This window comes from Musca autumnalis, unplaced genomic scaffold, assembly GCF_047663935.1.
Source record: "Musca autumnalis isolate F117 unplaced genomic scaffold, ASM4766393v1 scaffold_3, whole genome shotgun sequence".
In the NCBI taxonomy this organism is placed as follows: domain Eukaryota; kingdom Metazoa; phylum Arthropoda; class Insecta; order Diptera; family Muscidae; genus Musca; species Musca autumnalis.
The window spans coordinates 156,283,008-156,298,886 of record NW_027411866.1 but is presented as its reverse complement, the minus strand read 5'-3'; the positions used below and the strand labels follow the sequence as shown (position 1 = coordinate 156,298,886).

The 15,879-nt window shown below is 37.0% G+C and overlaps 1 protein-coding gene across 3 annotated transcripts in view; it reads right to left on the bottom strand.

Moving 5' to 3' along the window:
• Positions 1 to 15,879, bottom strand: part of Dop2R (dopamine D2-like receptor) — a 404,223-nt gene that overhangs the window by 223,537 nt on the left and 164,807 nt on the right. For all 3 annotated transcript variants that reach the window (XM_073975073.1, XM_073975077.1, XM_073975074.1), the window contains exon 3: positions 60 to 102. The gene's annotated coding sequence lies outside the window, so the exon portion shown is untranslated. The remainder of the gene's footprint in view (positions 1 to 59; positions 103 to 15,879) is intronic.

Genomic DNA, 15,879 nt, shown 5'->3' with positions numbered 1-15,879 from the left:
ATATTTAAGTTAATTTTTATATTTACATTATCAACAAGTTTTATATGATAAAAACTTACCTTAATCACAGCCTTCGTTTACTATGCATTCCATTCTGGGTATCTGAAAATGAAGAACAATATTACAAAATTTTCAATTATTAAAGAATGTATAAATACTTTAAAGTTTTCTTTTAATACTAAAGTTTTCTTCAGCAAATTCTATTTCCTGAATACTTCCTAAAAGTTTTCTTATTCAAATAGACAAAAACAAGAAAAGAAGAAGAAGAAGAACAGAAGATTAAGTATTTTCTAAGGCAAAGTATCTGTCATCTGCAAACACCTACACAAAAGCAATTTAGAAAACTCATGTTGCTTTATTGCTAACAACAAAAGCATGAAAATGACGAGCAACAACAATAGTTTCAGGGAATAATTTATAATGGTCTCTGGTGTAAATAAAATGAGATTTTATTCGAACTTTTTAATTGAGATCAATTTTATTTGTCAGGAAAAATAACGACCAAAAAAACTTTGAAAATTGATACACATTTACAAGGACAGAAAAACAGGCAATTTATGTCAAAAAATGATTGGGTGTGTCTGTGTCTGATCAACCTAACCACCCACATAACGAGAAAAAAACACATGGAACCATTAGTGTTTTGTGTGTGTATGAGGAAGAAATGATAACAGAATGACACTCTTGGACGTTATAAAGGACTTAATAGCTGCTCTTAACAATATTGACAGACTGCAGTTTGGATGTTGATGCTGATACTGCTGCTGCTGACAACGATGTGTGTGCTATACTGTGCATGTATAGTATCTGTGTTATTTGCTGGCAAAAGATAACAACGATGCCACCGATACTCGTCATGCAGATAATCAAAATTATGCAGATGATGATAATGATGCTTAAGTTGATTATGTTATAAAAATAAATTTACTCCATAACATTTATTATGGCATGGCGAGCAGTATTCTGTTCCGCGTTGTGGCCCCTTTATATGCTTTTATTATAGTCTATATGTTGGTAGTTTAAATGGTTATGGTTGTTTGTGTTAATGTTGCCGTATGTATTTCTGTGTGTGTGTGTCTGAGTTGTATGTGTTTGTTTTGTGTTTGTTTTTGAATCCTTTCTTTTTTAATTTATATTCTGACAAATATGACAGTGTAAGACGATAACCCCGAGGGTGTCATATATTCAAATATTTGCCCATATCCTGCAGCATACCAGCAGCTATAACACCAGTAGATATTCATCTTGATAAAAAATGATAAAATCTAAAGGGATGTTACTTAAATGGTCACACCAAGATGCTGGAAATCCAAACAGTGGCTCAAAGGAAGAATATTTGATTTAAAAAATAAACAAGGCCTCAAAGGCGGATAGAGACAGAGCAAAAGGGGCAGACAAGAAATATTAGTATTAACAAGAAAATATGCAATTCGTAATGTCTCAGAATACTTTAAAGGGAGCAACAGACTTATAAATATGATTTTTAAAGAATAATCAACCAGAGGCAATACTCTAAAATCAGGATCGTAAAAGAATATGTTTTTTTTTTTTTGAGCTACCATCACTGACAAAAAATTTCAAAAGATTATTTTTGAATGAAAATACATATTAATAAATGTTTAATTTTAACGATCTTATTTCGTCTTCAATTTCTTCATTTCTTGTTATTATGATTGACTTTATTTTTTTATTTAGATTTTATATTCTATATATTTTATATTTTATCATTTATATTTCATATTTTATTATTTATATTTTATCATTTATATTTTGTATTTTATTACGTATATTTTTTATTTCATTACACTGTGAACACAAATTTTTGGGCAGAGATAATTCCTTTGGGAGATGAATGGCCTTGGTGAGTATATTAAGAACCCCGAAGGACAGATCCGCCGTGAGTCGAACTTTCGCGTTATGGCGTGATGAAGTTTTTGCTAGAGACCCTGTAAGCCATCAGGAATTAGCGTTATATCTTCGTTCACTGTTGCTTTAGCTTATTTTTGAGATGACATGTCTTCAGTCAAATCGAATAAGGATTATTTTCATAGAGCACTTCGACCTTCTTCGACAAAATCGATTAGTTGTCAATGAGAGCCGTACCTTAAATTTTCTCAGCGACATTTTTGCAGAACATTTCGAAGCTGAAAAACGTCATCTTGTGGTACTTTTATAGCGGCTCTTAAAATAAAGGACGAAAAGGACATTGAAGGAAACGAGTTAGAAGGTCGAAGTGCTCTACGAAAATAATCCTCATTCGATTTGACTGAAGACATGTCATCTCAAAAATAAGCTAAAGCAACAGTGAACGAAGATATAACGCTAATTCCTGAAGGCTTACAGGGTCTCTAGCAAAAACTACATCACGCCATAAAGCGGCAGTTCGACTCACGGCGGATCTGTCCTTCGGGGTTCTTAATATGCTCACCAAGGCCTTCCTTCCCCCAGAGGAACTTTCCGTGCCCCAGACTTTCACCTCCATTTTGTTGCATAGTGAAGCGTCTTTTCCGCAGTAAAAAGAGAGAAATGGAAAGGCGGGGTGTGAAAAAATCGAGATGTACAGGAGCAGAATGAAGTCCGAAAGCCCTACCAAAAAGTGAAACATCAAACTGATGGCTTCGGTACAGGCACATTCTCCTATAGAGAGTAGCAAGGTAATTTGGTAACTGATACAGATAGTGTGCTCAGAATATGGAAAGAACATTTTTCCACACTGTTGGTATCCAATAGTAGCGAAGTCGACGAAGATACCACAGATCCAATCCCAGAAGATGGTATTGAATGTATACCACCCGGCCAAGATGAGGTAAAGACAGCAAAAAACCGGCTGAAGAATAATAAGGCAGCAGGAGCCGACGGCGTACCAGACGAGCTGTTCAAAACCGGAGGCGACACGCTGATAAAAAGGAAGAACGATTACCCAATGATTGGAACATGAGCATCCTGTGCAATGTCCACAAGAAAGGAGATAAGACTGTATGCTCTAACTATAGGGACATAAGTCTTCTTTCTATTGCCTACAAGATATTGTCAGGGATATAATGTGAACGACTAAAGCCTATGGTCAATGAAATTATTGGATCATACCAATGCGGCTTTAGACATGCAAATCCACTATTGACCAGATATTTACACTGCGGCAAATCCTGGAGAAGACCCAAGAGATGCAGACCGACACCTACCACCATTTTGTCGATTACAAAGCAGCCTTCGACAGCCACGCTACGTTCGAAGGTATTCCAATCCATGCCTGAATTTGGTATCCCTGCAAAGCTCATTCGGCTTTGGAGAATGGCATTAACTGATACTCGGTCTTCAGTTAAAATATGAAAGAACTTCTCCGAAGAGTTTAGTACCAAAAGAGGTTTCAGAAAAGGAGACGGGGCTCGAGTGACCTTTTCAACATTCTGCTGGAAAAGGTTATACGAGATGCGAAGGTCAAAAGAGGTGGCACAATATATACAAACAGCCATATGTTACTTGCTTATGCCGATAACATTGACATCATAGGTCGATCGGTAAAGGAAGTAACTGATACCTTTGAAAAAGTCGAAAGGGCATCTCCTAAAGTGGGTCTGGCGGTAAACTGCGAGAAGACCAAGTTAATAGTGTCGACGCGCAATGCCTCCATAGAGATCAGACAAACTTTTGACGTTGGTTCCTATAATTTTGAGGTAGTAAGAGACTTCGTCTACATCGACACCGCCGTGAACACAAAAAACAACATCAGTTGTGAATTAAAAAAAAGTTATATTGGTCAACAGATGCTACCTTGGCATAAATAATCAGTTTAAAAACAAAGCCACATCTCGTCAAACAAAAACAACGCTTTACAAAACACTGATACTACCCGTGCTGATGTATGGTTCGGAAGCCTGGGTACTTGCGCAAGCAGACAAGGCGGTGCTTGGTGTGTTTGAGAGATACATATTTCGAAATATTTATGGACCAATCTGCGTTGACGGTGAATATCGACGTCGTATGAACCACGAGCTGTATCTGCTATACAACAACATCAGTATAAATAAACGTATCGAGATGCAACGATTGCATTGGCTAGGCCATATAGTAAAAATGAGCGATGATGAACCCGCTAAAAAGGCGTATAAATACGTAAAATTGGCGTGCCTAAGCTTAGATGGAGCAAACAAGAGGATGAAGAGATGAAAAGGCGCGGTATTCCAGAAAGCGAAGCAGTAAACAGAGAGATGGGCCAGCTAAGTAAGTAAGTAACAACCGAAATTCAACATTCAACAAAATGTATAGCCTATTTTCACCGTTGGCCATCCCTGTACATTCCTTGACAATTTCAGAAAAATCAGTTCAGTAGTTTTTGCAGAAAAGAATTATCCAAATCGGTTGAGCCGTTCTCAACTGATGCCACTACCAACGAACCACATTTGATTTTTATACCCTACAACACTATGCACAGTGGATGCGCCCAACGACTAAAATCAAAAAAATCATGACATTGTTTTAAAAATTTTAAAATGCAAATCGCTTCAAAGCATTCCAAATTTTTCGAAACTCAACTTATTTTTTCCATTTTTCGCGGTTAATGGAGAAAAAGCCGCACAAGCATGACAAATTTTGAAGAAAAAATTGTATTTAAAAATGAGAAAAAAATGGTTATATTCTAAGCGAATTTATGAAACAAAGGACTATTTTTAACGCCTTAACTTAAGTTGAATCATTTAATAAATTGCCTTAGCTTCATTTTTTTATTTATGAAAATTCTAAATTGCAAGTGTTGCCATATATATTGGTTATAATATCGGTCAAAATGAAAATATTTAATATAGATGGAAGGATGGATTTCCTTAAAGTTTTAGTTACTTTTTAAAAATTCGCAAGAATGGGCACTAGTACCAAATTGAAGCCTAGCGCCTGTAGATTTCAAAACTGTATAGACTTTTTGCGGAAATTCGCGGTTTTGGCAGTTATGACCAAAAGTTTAACACCCTTTTTTAGTTGTTGAATTTATATTATTTTGAATATTTTTAAGTAATTTTATAATGCTTTCTTAAATTTGGTTTTAACACAATGTTTTTTGCACTTTTAGCGATTTCTATGGTCATGGTAACTTAGAGCCGTAATGAAAACTCGCGAAAGAAAAAAGATTGGGGGTATTCATTTTAACAAATAACATATTTTATTTTTGGGACTCCCTAATGTTGGATCACGCTAAAAAATGAAGATTTTCTCAACATTGAGAACCAAAAGTACATTATTACAAGTAATTCTGCAGACAAATTTGGTTAAATTTTATAAAGTACCAAGAAGAGGATGGTAACCCTATATTGAGTCTGTGGTCAAAAGTGGACCGATATGACGTTTCTTTATAAGATGGTGTTCTGAAGTCTGAGTTCATTATAAGAACCTATTCGCTTAGAATATTTGGTTGACATCTGCCTAAATAAATTGATATAAAAATCATATAGGGAGTACACCAAATAATGGACTAATACTGAAATTTTTTCGCAGGGAAGTTTACTATGCATTTAAAACACTTGGTACCGGAATACAGCAAATTCGGTTGAATAATGTGTTGGTAACAGTAAAATAATTCAATTTTGAATGATTCATTACATGGCAACCACGCGAAGTTTTGGACCGAGGACCCCAATATTTTACTTAGAGTGTTTTTAGGCCACTATGACCCACTGATAACAAATTCAATTCGATATATCATTTAGAAGTATTTTTGTCACACCTTCCCATGTAAGTGCCACCACTGTGCTATGTGGGGAGGTTAATATAAGCTGGTTTTGGCCAAAAAGTTTGTAACACATCGAAATAATGGTCGTAGACCCATACGTACATATATATACCAAAATTAATGTCTGGACGAGCTGAGTCAATCTGTCGGTCTGTGTGACCGTCCGTCTGTCCATCTAAACCTTGTAATCACGCTACAGGTCGTAATTTTAATCCGATCGTCACCAAATGTTGTGTGTTGATAAAGGTCTCGGAGGGGAAGAAGCCTATTGATTTTGGTGATGGCCGAATAATATTCAGGGGTCGGAATGGACAAAAAACTTATTTAGAGAAAAAGTCAACGTTTTATTTCAAAGCGAATATCTCTCTTCTGTAAAAGGTATATCGAAAGCAAAACATGGCAAGGAAAGTAGAAAATATCACATTTACAACGATGTGAAGTAGGTTGCCAACAGAGATATCGCAATAGTCAGTAATGCATGCAGGTCTGTATTTCGATCGGATCCTCACGAAATTTTGGAGGTTGATGGGGGTCTAACAAGGAAAGAAGCCTATTGATGGTTGGCGTACATCCCACTTTTTTATTTTTTTATTTTAGTTGTACTGACGATGCACTTAAATGCGTTTCAACAAAATTTACATGTATTAATTTTACCAGTCAAAAGCTTTTGAACAGGGGTAGTGGCGTAGGGTATCACATAGTCGGCCCGACCCGACTATTGCCTTGGCTCACTTGTTATTTATGTATGTAGATATATTTTATATTTAAATTTTTATGTTTTTTTATTTTATGTTTTTTATTTTATGTTTTTTATTTTATATTTATAATTTATATATCATATTTTATATTTTAGTTTTTATTTTTTATATTCTATGTTTTATGTTTTTTATTTAATAATTAATATGTAATATTTTATATTGTATATTTTTTTATTTATACATTATATGTTGTTTTCTGTACTAAGTTTGAGTAAACAAAACGTGCCACGTTGTCTATATTTTTCATTGAAAGTTAACAATTAAAATGAAATTAATTGAAATATATAGGATTTAATATTGTCGCAGAGTAACTGTAATTATTTGACATTCCTAATAACCATAAAATTACCATAGCCCAAGCCACCAATGTTGAATGCGTTGTGATTTTTGGTTATTGCCTATTGTGGTGATCAAAGCCATTATCATCACCATAAATAAATTAATTCTTAAATTGACATTCTATGTTTCGCTTGGCTAGACATAATAAAGTAGCATTATTAGCATGTCAGTGTAGCTTTGAGCCACTTTGCATGGCATATTTACATAGAAGAGCACTATGCCTGGTGGAATGGAAAGTTTCTAAATGGGTGAGTGTTTCAGTTAGAAAAAAATGTACATAAAAAATAAAAATATAAATTTATTGAATTATAATGTTCATAAAAGTGTTTCTTTGCTATACAAACACACGTGTTTATAAAAAGGCCACACTGTCTTGTTTCCTAATATTTTATGGATGCGACAAATTCTTTTTAGGCAGTATTTTTATTTCTACTTCTCTGCCCACCATAGGGGTAGCAGTTTTTTCCCATCACATGGTCGGTCTACTGTTTCTACTTGTCCTGTTCCACATTTGTTAAATACTTTAAAACATTACACGTACAACATATGTGTCTGGATATGTATGTGTGTGTTGGTTTGTCTTGTATTTGTTTTTCTATGTATTATTTATTTTGGTACATGTACGCTGAAAATATGGGCGTGTATATTATTGTATGTTTACATATGCTCTTCGTATAGATAGACAAACAAGCATAGCTATTTTGTTTTCTTCTTGTCTTCTATATTTTATAAAATTTTTATGGCCAATAAATAAAGTAAGCTTTGACAAACACATCCATACATAAATATGCAAATAGAAAGAAGCAAAATACCAAGCCTCACCTAGAGGCATCTCCTTATCCAGCAGATATTATTGTATGTACACATGTTTGTTGAATACGTGCGCGGTAAGCAAAAATGTTTTAATATCCAAATGAAATTATGTTATGTAGGGGAATAAAAATATGTAGAAGTAGTGCTAAACGTCAGGCGTACAATGTTTAAATTCAGCGTCGTGAATGAAATTCAAATCAAAAATATTTAGAATAAAAATAATTTGCATTTATTGCGTGTCTAGGTTATATTTTCAGTGCTTGCTACAGGATTTTTATACCATATACCAATATGTGGGGAGGGTTTTATAAGTTGGTTTTGGCCAAAAAGTTTGTAACGCATCGAAATAATGGTCGTAGACCCATACTTATATATACCAAAATGAATGTCTCGACGAGCTGGGTCGATCTGGCTATGTGTGTCCGTCTGTCCATCTAAACCTTGTAACCACGCTACAGGTCGCAATTTTAATCGGGTCGTCACCAAATTGTGTGTGTTGATGGAGGTCCTGGAGGGGAAGAAGCCTATTGATTTTGGTGATGGTCGGCTAATATCAAGAGATCGGAATGGGCAAAATACTTATTTGGAGAAAAAGTCAGCATTTTTGCCAAAGCGAATATCTCATCCTCTATAAAATGTATATCGAAAGAGAAATCTGACAATGAAAGTAGAAAATATCACTTTTCTGACGGTATAAAGAAGGTTGTCGTAAGTGGTCAAATAACGAAGATATGGCCAACGCAATCGTTGCATCTCAATACGTTTAACTATATTGATGTCGTTGTATAGCAGATACAGCTCGTGGTTCATGTGACGTCGATATTCACCGTCAACGCAGATTAGTCCGTAGATCTTTCTCTCAAACACACCAAGCACTGCCTTATCTGCTTGCGCAAGTACTCAGGCTTCGGAACCATACATCAGCACGGGTAGTATCAGTGTTTTGTAAAACGTTATTTTTGTTTGACGAGATGTGGCTTTGTTTTTAAACTGCTTACTTAAGCCAAAGTAGCATCTGTTAGCCAATACAATTCTTCTTTTTATTTCACAACTGATGTCGTTTGTTGTGTTTACGGCGGTGCCGAGGTAGGCGAAGTCTTTTACTACCTCAAAATTATAGGAACCAACGTCAACAGTTGGCCCGATCTCTATGGACGCGCGTCGACACCATCAACTTAGTCTTCCCGCCGTTTACCGCCAGACCCACTTTAGCAGATTCTCCTTCGACCTTCATAAAGGCATCTGTTACTTCTTTTACTGATCGTCCCATGATGTCTATATCATCAGCATAAGCAAGTAACATGTGGCTATTGGTGTAGATTGTGCCACTTCTTTTGATGTTTGCCTGTCTCCTTGTCTGAAACCTCTTTTAGTAAAAAATCCTTCGGAGAGGTTCTTTCCTATTTTAACTGAGGATCTCGTGTCAGTTAAAGTAATTTACAAAGCCGAAAGAGCTTTGCGGGGATACCAAATTCAGACATGGCCTGGAATACCTTTGAACGTAGTGGGCTGTCGAAGGCTGCTTTATAATCGACAAAAAGGCTGTAGGTGTCGATCTGCATCTCTTGGGTCTTCTCCAGGATTTGCCGCAGGGTACATATCTGGTCAATGGTGGACTTGCCAGGTCTAAAGCCACATTGGTATGTTCCAATTATTTCGTTGACCATAGGATTTAGTCGTTCGCACAATATCCCTGACACGATCTTTAGGGTGAATGGGGGTCCCATAGAAGAAGAAGCCTATTGATTTTGTTGATGGTCGGATAATATTCAAGTTTAGTAGTCTAGGAATACGACTAGGAAAGCCCGTCAATGGATGAAGACAATTTATTATGATTCGAAATAGGTTGGCGCACATCCCACTTTCCCATTTTTATTCCCTCAGCATTTATGCTTACGAGGGTATATACACTTTCGTTTGGACGAAATCCGTTTCAGACAATTTGGAGTTGATTTAGCCATGTCCGTCCGTCTGTCTGACGATAACTCTTGAAGGTAGTAAGCGATTTGGTTCATACTTTGTACATCGTGAAATTTCTACCAGACTTAGATGAGGTTCAATATGGACTCAATCGGTCCACACAAAATTTCGGAAAACTTCAGTTTAGGACCTGTTTTCGAATCGCTTTGATTTTTGTTGCAACAACTTGTATTCACTGCCCTCCATCTGACGGTACAAGTTTCATCAGGCGCAAGTATATACTTCCTAAGAAAATATCCTGAAAGGTGCAAAAAAAACCTATGTACCGTGGTGGTGGGAGGCAAGATAACTCTCAAAAGGATCTGCCGATTTGGTCAAAAAATTTGCCTTTGTAATATTTTGTCCAACCTTAGTTTATGTTCGAACATAAGCCATATCGGTCCACTCCTACAGGTACCGGGTACCTCCCACACAAAATTTCGGATATGTTCACTTTAAGACCTGCTCTCGAATCAGTTTGATCTTCGCCTAAAAAGGCAAAATTTTCAAGCACTTTGATTTTTGTGGAAACAACTTGCATTAGCTATTACTACTGTAAAATTTTTCTCATGGGCAAGTCCATACTTCTTGAGAAAACAGTCCAAATGTGTAAAAACCTCTATGGTACCATATGTAGTGGCTGGACAGCACGATAACTCTCAAACTGATGAACCGATTTGATAAAAAATTTGTCATTCGTCATATTTTGTCTAAACTTTGTTTTAGTTAGAAGATGGATAATACCGGTCCACAACTTCCGGTACTTTCCCCAATATTTAAAAAAACGCCACTAAAATGGTATGCACGATATCTCTTGGACAAACAATTTGGCCCAAATTTGGATCTCCTAATATTTTGTCCAATCCACATTTTTGACGGCAAGTTCAAATGTCCAAAAAGGTGCAAAAAAAAAACTCCGAAAAGATCCTCAATACATGCGATCTCTCCGTAGATGAAAGTTTTAATTCACATAGGCTGAGGGTATAATTCTCTCGGCAAAACCGACTGATACTTTTCTGCTTGTTTTATTTGAATTATACTGACGAGTATCTTCAACAATGAAGACATTCTGAGCTTTAAAATGTTCCCAATTGCGTTACCAAAATTGATGAAATGCTTTTGGTGTTAAAAAGATGCTGGGATATCCCAATTTCCAATTTATGGAATTTTATTTCCACGTCAGATATTTTTGCTTCTGTCGGACATATTCCATGGAGAGAACTTGATAATGATGTAGGGAATGGAAGATACCAAGGAACGGTTCTGACCGGCTTTAACATGGCAAAACCCAGGGTATATTTTGGTTCCTCTTTCATCTCAAGTGGACACTGACCTCCCCGTGGTGTCACCTGGGGAACTGCCTTTAACACCCGTTAAAGGTAGTGAGCTAGCATGTGCCGCGCGTTCACCCATAAGAACGTTAAAAACTTGGGTTTGGGCGTCGGTTAGTAACTCTTCCCTAGAAAAACAGCCTACTATGAAAAAACGAAAGAAAAGAAAAATAAACCCCTCTAAAGTTGACGAACCCCGCAAACGTTTTAAGGACCATGATCTGCGAATCTGCACCTGGAATGTTCGCACTCTTTATAGAGAAGGTGCAATTAACGCATTGGCAGATGCACTTGAAAAGTACAAGGCCGACACTACTGCCACACAGGAAATTCGATGGATTGACAAAGGCGTCACAAAAACACCTGAAGGTGACGCACTGTATTATAGCTGCCATGGCACAAGGCATGAGCTTGGTTGCGGATTTGTAGTTGGTCGGAGGTTAAAACACCTGGTCTCCAGCTTCACCCCAGTGAATGAAAGACTCGCTGCAATCCGATTAAAAGCAAAATTCTTCAACATCAACAGGACGAACAGAACAAAGATATATTTTATGAGCGCTTAGAAGAAACATATGACCGTTGTCCTGCCCATGACATTAAAATTATTCTAGGCGATTTTAATGCCAAAATTGGAAAGGAAAATATCTTTGGCCCAACAGTCAGAAAATTCAGTCTCCACAGTGAAACATCTGACAATGGTATGAGGCTGATAGATTTTGCAGCTGCAAGAAACATGGTAGTTAGCAGTACCAGAATTAAATATCTCGATATTCATAACGGCACCTGGCTGTCGCTAGGAAAGGAATCAAATTGATCACGTTGTGATAGATGGAAGACATATATCAAGGGTGTTGGATGTACGATCGTTCCGAAGTGCAAACATAGACTCGGACCACTACCTTGTTGCTGCAAAGGTACGTACCAGATTAAACGTAGCAAACAAAGTGCGAACAGACACAACACGGAAGTTGGACATCGGTAAGCTTCAATCACAGCAGATAGCCACAGCATATTCAACTCAACTGGTCCAACTGCTTAATCAAAGCACTCCTCGTCCCGATAACATATCAGGACAATGACAAAACATTGCCCACTCGATGCAAACAGCCGCAAAATCAGTACTTCAATACCAGAGACCTGCACCAAGGAATCCATGGTATGACCAGGAGTGTCGTGCTGCTACCGAAGAGAAACATGCGGCATATAGGGCTACTTTACAGTCAGTAGCAACGCGTAGCGCACGAGAGAGGTATCGGGAGAAAATGAGAGAGGAGAAACGTCTTTTCCGCAGGAAAAAGAGAGAGATGGAAAAGCGGGAGTGTGAACAAATCGAGATGTACAGGAGACAGAATGAAGTTCGAAAATTCTACCAAAGAGTGAAACATCAAACTGATGGCTTTGGAACTGGCACATCCTCCTGTAGAGACTAGCAAGGTAATCTGGTAACTGATACAGATAGTGTGCTAAGGATATTGAAAGAGCATTTTTCCAAACTGTTGGTATACAATAGTAGCGAAACCGACGAAGATAGCACAGATCCAATCCCAGAAGATGTTATTGAATGTATACCGCCTAGCCAAGATGAGGTAAAGACAGTAATAAATCGCCTGAAGAATAATAAGGCAGCAGGAAACGATGGCTTACCAGCCGAGCTGTTAAAAACCGGAGGCGACACGCTGACAAGGTGTATTCATCAGCTAGTTAGCACCATCTGGCAGGAAGAACGAGTACCCGACGATTGGAACCTGAGTATCCTGTGCCCCGTCCACAAGAAGGGAGATAAGACTGTATGCTCTAACTATAGGGGCATAAGTCTACTCCCTATTGCCTACAATATCGTGTCAGGGATATTGTGCGAACGACTAAAGCCCATGGTCAATGAAATAATTGGACCTTACCAATGCGGGTCTAGACTTGGCAAGTTCACTATCGACCAGATATTTACCCTACGGCGAATCCTGGAGAAGACCCAAGAGATGCAAATCGACACCTATCACCTTTTTGTCGATTTTAAAGCAGTTTTCGACAGCCCGCTACGTTCAAAGGTATTCAAAGCCATGTCTGAATTTGGTATCCCCGCAAAGCTCATCCGGCTTTGTAAAATGACTGTAACTGACACGAGATCCTCAGTTAAAATAGGAAAGAACCTCTCCGAAGAGTTTTGTAACAAAAGGGGTTTCAGACAAGGAGACAGCATTTCGTGTGATCAACATCCTGCTATAAAAGGTTATACAAGAGGCAAACGTCAAAAGAAGTGGCACAATCTACACCAATAGCCACATGTTGCTTGCTTATGCTGATGATATAGACATCATGGGACGATCAGTAAAATAAGTAACCGATACCTTTATGAAGGTCGAAGAAGAATCTGCTAAAGTGGGTCTGGCGGTAAACGGTGAGAAGACCAAGTTGATGTTGTCGACGCGCAATGCGTCCATTGAGCTCGGACCGTCTCTGGAAGTTGGTTTCTATAATATTGAGGTAGTAAAAGACTTCGTCTACCTCGGCACCTCCGTAAACACAACAAACGACATCAGTTGTGAAATTAAAAGAAGAGTTGTATTGGCCAACAGATGCTACTTTGGCGTAATTAAGCACTTTAAAAACAAAGCCACAACTCGTCAAACAAAAATAAAACTTTACAAAACACTGATACTACCCGTGCTGATGTATGGTTCCGAAGCCTGGGTACTAGATAAGGCAGTGCTTGGCGTGTTAGAGAGAAAAATTCTTCGAAAGATCTATGGACCGATCTGCGTTGACGGTGAATATCGACGTCGTATGAACCACGAGCTGTATCTGCTATACAACGACATCAATATAGTTAAACGTATCGAGATGCAGCGATTGAGTTGGCTAGGCCATATCATAAGAATGAGCGATGATGAACCCGCTAAAAAGGCGTATAAATACGGACCGCTTGGCGGTGCACGCAGAATTGGCAGGCCAAGGAATAGATGGCGCAGACAAGTGGACGATGAGATGAAAAGGCGCGGTATTCCAGAGTGCGAAGCTACGAATAGAGAGAAATGGAGATCTTTTCGTAGTTCGGCCTATGAAACAAATGTTCTGTAATGGGCCAGCTAAGTAAGTAAGTAAGTGCAATTTTTCGAGTACAATGTTCCTCCAAATATTTTATTCTTGCCCTTATCTACAAATTTGCTTCAGAGGACGGATGAAGATTCACATAGGTTTCAGAGACATAGCCCAGAATAGCTTAAATAAGTCAATGTTTAACCATGTTTAGATGGGACCATAAAATCCAAGCTGGACTTGACACAACAAAACCCAACTAGGATTTTTGTCGTTTGGGTCCGTACTTTCAAAAAATTCTCTGCTCAAATTGTTTGCACAAGATTACCTTAAAAATGTTGCACAGTGATATCAGAGTTATTGCAAAATAAGCTAAGATCTCATAATTTTAATATTTTGAAGTTTTTACTTTAATGACAAATGCCTCTGCTTCTATTTGGTTTATTACAGACATGTAAAATGCTAATTAAGAAGACCAGCAAAGCTTTCAATCAGTACCAAGTAGATATAGATAGTAGCCAAATATTAAATTAAATATTAATTATTTTGGTTCAGTCATTTGGTATAAAAGCCAGATAGGTGAAAACTTTAGTATCTCGTTAAACGAAATGTTTACGAGTGAAAAGCTTATGCACAGGGGTAGTGGTGTAGGGTACCATATAGTCGGCCCCGTCCCGACTTTAGCCTGTGCTCCCTTTTTTAAATTATTTTTTATGATTTTGAAGGAGATTGACATATTGATTTATTTAAAAAAATTAGCTTCATTTTAGAAAGTAGTTTTCATTTTCACTTACTTAATTTTTTTTAATTAAATTGTCGATGCCCTCCTTCTGGGTCTTTAAATATCCCAAAAAATTAATTTTTAACACAACAAAAACTCAATAGAATTCTAAAGCGCTTAATTCAATTTTTTACATGCTGATTTAAAGACAGTAAAAAATTATATGGACATTTCAGTTTTTGTGCAACAATAGAGTATGGATGATTTTAGTAAAGTTTTTCTAAGTCCACATAAACCTATTACAGAAGTTTGACGAAACAAGAAAAAACATATGTTTTATGCTGTAGTTAAAAAATAGAATAAAAGTCTCTTTCAAATGTTTCTAAGTAAAATTTATCAAAGTTTAAATACCCAAGAAGATTATTTCTTTCAATAACATTTTAGGAAGTTTGTTTACCCATTTTCCCCCAAAAACATCCATTCGCCACTAAAAGCAAATAAGACAAAGTTTAAATACAAGTTCATATGGTTTTCATTATCCCCATGAAACTTTGCAGTTTGTGGCCAAAACCATCCCCAGCCCTACACAACATTGGTGTGCGCTCAGTTTACATTACCTATTAACAAGCCATCGCTTAAAAGCTCATAAACCATTTATAAAATCTAATTAGAAATTCTATGACCACTAAATCCTTTCGATGCTTTCGAATGTTGTGCACTTGGTTGCTGCTCAATTTACGGCCACAATATACAACAACTACACTAAAACAACACCTCCCTTTTATACACCCACACAATTAATCCTTTGAACCAGAAGCAGCAGGGCAAAGTACTTTGCTGCTTTATACAAAATACATTCGACGTATTGGCCACACAAAAAAAGTAATTACCAACAAAACATGACATATCAATTACCAGTCAGTTAACAACAAGTGGCCCCCAAAGAACTAATAATGATGGTGTTCAGTGTTTAAAAGTGTTATTGACGTTTTGTTCTTTCTTTTTTTTTGTCCATTCATAGTTGTACTAAACTTGTAAATATTAAGTATTCACACTAGAAAATAACGGATTACAGTAATTATCAGGCACATGTGCTTAATGTACATACATAACTTCCATGCTGATATGTATATCAATCGGAAGGTCATTGTTTTCTAAATAAAGCAAGTCAGGTTGTTGTTATTGATATATAAATATTTTTTATTG